At 33.1% G+C, this 6,701-nt stretch overlaps 1 pseudogene; it reads left to right on the top strand.

Annotated features, from left to right (window-relative positions):
• Positions 1 to 290: 290 nt before the first annotated feature.
• LOC137651943 (CD63 antigen-like) lies at positions 291 to 1,524 on the top strand (annotated as a pseudogene).
• Positions 1,525 to 6,701: the final 5,177 nt, after the last annotated feature.

Below are 6,701 nucleotides of genomic sequence, written 5' to 3'. Positions count from 1 at the left end.
ACGGGAAAAACGTTCCTGTTATTTTAAAAGCAACATGGAATATTTTAATTTTCAAATATTTTTTTTTTATAGATATGTAATGGAAATTTTTATTATCTATGATAAAAAAAACAGTTTTATAAAATAAGGTGAACAGCTATATTTTATCACCGAAGTCTCAATACAGATCTATCTTCAGATCATTCATTTTAGCATTACTTCCCGTAAAACAGGTGGTTTGAATAACCAATTTCAAGACTCTTCCTAAATGGGTTGTTGTCACTCTTGTTTACATTATGAAGTGGAAGGAAGTCTTACGACAGTATTAGTTAGTCACCAACTCATTCCCAGTACGTGTTGGAGGAACAAAGCGAAGCTGCCAGTGATTGTTTAAAACAGATGGTTTGAAACACCCGCCATGTCTGATTCTCAAATAAGCTGTGGACTACTGACTATCAAGTACCTAGTATATTTCTTTAACTTGATTTTCTGCATATCAGGATTCCTCTTAATAGCAGTTGGTGGCGTTGCTCAGGAGTTTTTCCAACAGTACAATCCAATTTTTCGAAAGCCAGTATGAAACTCCAGCTATAGGGCTGATCATCCTCGGTGGTATCACCCTTGTTATTTCTTTCTTTGGATGTTGTGGGCAAAACGAGAGAATGTCATCATGCTGCAAATATTCATTTGTCTGATGGTTGTGATTTTGATGTGTGAAGTTGTCTCTATCATCACCGTGGCAGTGATTGCGATTTGAAATACAAGATTTCATCAAGAGGAATCTGAACGAAACAATGAATAATTTTGGCCAAACAAACACGATTTCCACATTTGCTTGGAACGACATCCAGCTCAATCACAGATGCTGTGGAGTGATGAGTTACCTGGACTGGGAGGAAACCCAGTATGGTGTCGAGGTGGGTGGTGTTCCAGACTCCTGCTGCGTTGAAACAAAGCCTGCTTGTGGCCACGGTATTTTTGGGTCTATGTCGAGTGGATATGATTCTGTTCCCAACATTTATACAGAAGGATGTTATCAAGTCTTCAAAGACGCTGCCATAAGTAATGCTGGAGCAATTGGAGGAGGTATCGGTGGATTAATCTTCTTTCAACTAATAGGAATTTTCATGTCTTCTTGCCTGATCCAGTCAGTAAGGAACTATGAAAGAATGTAGAGTGGAAACTTAGAAATTAATTTTTGCGTGTTATGATTTTAAGAGTGACGCATAATTTTCTATTTAGGTTTTATTGACGTTGATTTGTCATTTAAGTTAAAGAAGTGGAGTTAATTTCGAACTAACTTAGAGATCATTTATAGGATAAATCACTGACTATGTATTGCATGGCATAAGAAATTTCATTTCATGTATTAAACCTTCTCTTATTGTGATTGTTACATTGTTGAACACAAGCAATTCTGAATTATTGTTCTTGATGAAGTATTTAAAGAAAATTATTTATCCATTATAAAATAAAACATTTTTAACAGTTCTCTCCATTTGTAAGATGAATGAATAAACTTGTCCTATGTAATTAAAAGCTCAGGCTTTGCCTTTTCTTGAATTCCATGGTTACTTGGTTTCTATAAATCTATTTTGAAAAATAATCTCTTGTGCTCCATATCTGTTCCAGTTTTAATCGTATAAGTCTTATTCTTTTAGATGAATGTAGAAACTATCACTTCACAAGCCAAATATGAAGGCTTTTTATAATTTTTGTTTTTATTTGATATTTTATACTTTAATTTCTAATGATACTGGAATTCGCTATAAGAAATGGATGTTTTCTGGCCATTTTTGCATTTTTTTTTCTATGAACGCAGGAGGTTTTGGGAATAATAACAACTTGTTTTTCCATGACTAAAATATGAACATCATTTTATTTTTCCAAGTCCATTTTGGAAGAATAATAGTGAGTCACTGCGCACAGCTTGTGTGCATTCCCTTTTGGCAGCTTTCAGTTTTTGGTGTGAGCAATCATTAGCTGGCCCTTTTAATCAAATAAAAGCTTCCAAATATTTGTGCGTACATTCCCTGATTTTAATCTACAAGAGGAACTTTTCCAACACAACTGAGTCAGAGAATTCTCCCGGAGAGAAGTTCAATCCAATTATCATCTTCATCATCATCGCTACAATCCTAGTCGGAAAAGCAAAATACTATAATCCTAAGTGGTCTAATAGGGGAAAATACCACAGTTAGAAAAGGGAATGAGGAAATAAAGATATATGATAAGTAATGAATAAAGAGTATGAAAAGTTTGAAGATCAGTAAGCACGTTAAATGAGATTTTTATATATGAACTGCGAAGAACGACACCTGTCTACCATTCGACATAAAAACAAACTGTAATTCGGAACTTTGGAAATTATGAATTCACGAATTTCGGTAATTGATAGTTACAAAATTTTCCCGTTCAGTATATAAATAGTTATTGTTGCTCACCTGTAAGTAAAAAAAATATCCGCAAAAAATAATTCACATGATTGGCGTGCACAATTCATCCATGCACCGCTTTCCTGAACAGAGGAGAAACTATTTAAATAATCATTATATGCCAACAAGGCGTGCCACGTCGAAGCAAAAACCATCTAAAACAAGTAATATTACTTATGGTAATTATGATACTTGAATTTCACGCCACTTGTATTAACCATATACTTTTTCTTCTGATGGTAATCTTGTATATTATATATTCATGTCTAATAACATTGATGTTTTTTTTTTTTTTCCACCCATGACCCCGGTTTCACATTTCTGATATGGGAGGGGAGGAAAAGTGAAGAAAGGGTTGTTTAACCCCAATATTCAGGTGCCAGAAGTATATAAATCCCAAGATAACTTAGTAGGAAAAATATATGGTTCATTTATTTGGTAAGAAATTACAGTATCATATATTCGCCCCAAGCGTTTCAATTTTTTAGGCAGTGGGTAATTTCATTTTGGCTAATTCACAACTTTGTTTCGTTAAAACATAAAAAAGGCCCTGGAATTGCTCAGTTAAAGCAAAAGAAGCATGTCTTTCCCAAATAAAATTAGAGCTCTTATGATGTCATCCTCCAAACAATTTACTAGACTCATATCAAGGACGTTTGATGAAGCGCGTTGTCTCACCAGGGAATGGCGTTATTTTGGAGGGTTAAAACCGAGTAGTCATTTCCATAGCATTGAAATTCAGTTTTCATGTTAGTAATTTATTTATTTATTCTTTTTTTTTATTTTTCATAAGGAAAATAAAATTTTCCTGAACGACCAAATACTAGATAAAGATATTCCACCTTCTCATAAAATAATCCATGTACTTTGAATATGATTTTTTCTGCTAACATTCACAGAGGCTCAGTGAGTGTTTAAATATTCTCTATTACAATTATTGGGATTTAACACTTGTAAATAGGGAGAAATAGTTTTAATGCAAACTAATGTGATTGAAGTTATTGCCTTGTGTTTTTGGTATTGGTATTTCAATGCCTTGAAGGTTTTGTTCGTTTTCAGTGGTGGTAGGTTATTTGGAGACTCGTACTTTCCAGTCCTTCAGTTGTAAAAGACACTAAAGAAACTATTTTTTTTTTTCTAAAAAAAACGAAAAGGCAAAATATTTGTATTTATTTTTCATGTTTTACCAGGGCACCCTCCACCCGTTGAGATACTATTGCTAGAGAGTTATGGAGTCATTTGACTGGCCAGACAGTAATATATTGGATCTTTCTCTCTAGTTACGGTTAATTTTCCCTTTGCCTACATATACAGCGACAGCGAATAGTCTGCCTAGTCTGTACATATTCTGTCCTCATACACCTGACAACACTAAGATTACCAAACAATTCTTCTTCACCCAAGGGTTTACTGCACTGTAATTATTCAGTGGCCACTTTTCTATTAATAAGGGTAGATGAGACTTTTTAGCTATGGTAAGCACTTCCTCTACGAGGAGACTTCAAAATCAAACCATTATTCTCTATTCTTGGTAGTGCCATAGCCTCTGTACTAAGGTTTTTCACTGTTTTGGGTTACAGTTTTCTTCCTTGAGGGTGCACTTGGCTACACTATTCTATTTTATTTCTCTTTCACTTGTTTTGTAGTTTATATGGGAGATATTAATTTTAATGTTACTGTTCTTAGTTTATTTTTCCTTATTCCTTTCCTAACTGGGCTATTTTCCCTATTGTAGACTCTGGGCTTTATAGCATCCTGCTTTTCCAACTGAGGTCATAGCTCAGCAGTTAATAATACTTATAATAATAATAATAATAATAATAATAATAATAATAATAATAATAATTATAAATTCAATGTAATTTCTTATAATTTATTATAATTATCATTTCTTATAATTTATTACAATTATCATTTCTTATAATCTATTATAATTTATCATTTCTTATAAATTATTTTAATTATAATTTATAATAGCTATAATTTATTATAATTATTATAATTGGTATAATTAGTATTAATATAATTAGCATAATTATTATAATTAAAATATATTATTATAATAATATAGTATCATATTATAATATTATTATATTAACATTATCATCATTATCATGTAGTAGTAGTAGTAGTTGTAGTAGTAGCAATTTTGTATCCTGTATTTCTAAGATTTTACATACTATTTGTCAACTGTTCAGCGCTAAAGTAGACCTTAAGAATTTGAAGATAGTACCTGGAGATTCTCCTGCAATCCCAAATAAATAGGTAACTGAATCTAACAGTCCTATGACCTATACTTACCAATTAAATGAAAAAAAATTAATGTGTTATGTTTTATGTATTATGTTGTGTATAAGTGATATTTTTATGGTAAATGTTTCTGCCAACAAAGTGAAGTGAGAGTAACACTTCTCAAACGTCTCTCTATTTAAGTCAGTGCATGGTAATAATTGCACAAGGAAAAAATTGCACGGTAAAAATGGTAGAGGAGAAAATGCCGCAAGTGAAAAAAAAATAGAAAAAAAATAGCAGAAAGTGTATTGAAATCAGGTCTACATTTTACAATTAGATAAAATAAAATAAAAAAATAAAATATATATTCAAACCTTGAAAAAGAATTTTCAAAAATTAAAAAACATACGATAGAATTTTACTAAAATATGTTTGACATCAAAATAAATCTTCAATTAATATATAATGTTATGACCAAATCCGGGTTATATTACGTCCAAGTTTTCCTTCCTTCAATATATTCCAAGGACAAATTTTTCAATCTTTGTTGCATGTCCGAAAAAATTTTCTTCTATCTTTTTTCGGTGGTTCACCAACTGAATCTCGTGCTCTCACTGTATTCACTACAGATTCTTCATTTTGAATTGTTCTTATCAATTTCAATATATATGGGAGCTGGTAACCAACAAGATAACACTTATTATTCCACCCTAAACATAAGTTGTTTGTTCTGGACAGTTGTTCATTGAAGCCGTAAGTACGTTCCAAAGTTCTGGAGGAAATATTGGTGGAATACGCCATACAGCCCATCTTCCTCTCTGAAGACTTGTACCAGACATATAAGATTGATCGAAGTACTCTAGCAATGGAGCATCCTCATCTGGACATCTGGACTCAAGTAACTCCATCCCTGTAAAAACTTCTGCGATTGGTAGATATGCCAGCGTGTTTTTCTCTCCACAGAACTGACGAAATTCTTAACTTTCTTAGTAATGGATTGTATATTTCTCTAAGTATTTTGAGTCCAGTGGTAAAAAACAACACTGTGCGTGCGTATGTAGTATTTTGAGTCCAAAAAGTCTTTATACCTAGCATGACTGCCTGGTCAAAGTAAACTATTATGGTTGTAGGGTCTGGGTAGAGTTCAATCTCTTGGCAACGATCCAAGACAGCTTGAAACAGTGTTTCGTACTTATCTTGTGTTTTACTCTACAAACATGCAAAAAACGGAAGAAACTACAGTGTTACCAATTGGGTTGTGTATTACATACAGCTGTAGAAAACCTGGTGGAGCCCTTGCGTAATTTCGATTCATCAGTCATGTATTAGCAAAAGAGTGCAACCGCAGAGATTCTTCAGAACCAAAAACAATAACGTTGGTTGTCTGTGTATGTTTCATTGTCAAAGAACAGAATAGGTTTGGTTTGGGACCAGCCATGTATGTCCATTCTCCGTTTAGTTTCAGATCCTCAAGGTTTTCAGGCGGGTAGACCTTTGATCGTTGGTTACGTAAAGTTTTTTTTTATGGTATCTTCGCTTGAGAGTAATGCCTTTGCATCAGCTGGTAACTTGACAGGATTGCTACTGTATATCTGGCTAAGTTTGTCAAATTTCTCTACTGCTTTTATATTAATTTTGTTGAGGATTTTGCAGCCAGCCGGTATAGCTGTATAATCAGTAGCGTGGTTGGGGTCATTAGCTGGTTCAGGATCAGTCATATCAAGGCTGGTTGTCATACTACCTTAAAAAAAAAGAAGTTCTCTTTACACACCTCCATCAGATCATAGTCGTTCTTACAAGTTTCTTTATATACATGTGGCCTTGGACGCAGGTTTTCTCTTTTCCTTTACTACTTCTTATAACTTCCATGATGGGTTGTAGAATAGCTTATGTAAGTTATGCTAGATGGCTAAAAAAACTACTAAACCAGTTAATATTACACAAATAATAATAAACAAAGGACAAAAGAAGCGTGCAGTGAGAGTTAGTTTACTTATAAACAAAGGACAAAAGAAGCATGATAGTGAGAACTAGTTTATCAATAAACAAACAACA

This window comes from Palaemon carinicauda, chromosome 13, assembly GCF_036898095.1.
Source record: "Palaemon carinicauda isolate YSFRI2023 chromosome 13, ASM3689809v2, whole genome shotgun sequence".
Lineage (NCBI taxonomy): Eukaryota > Metazoa > Arthropoda > Malacostraca > Decapoda > Palaemonidae > Palaemon > Palaemon carinicauda.
The sequence above is the reverse complement of the archived record's forward strand: the minus strand, read 5'-3'. Positions and strand labels throughout refer to the sequence as shown.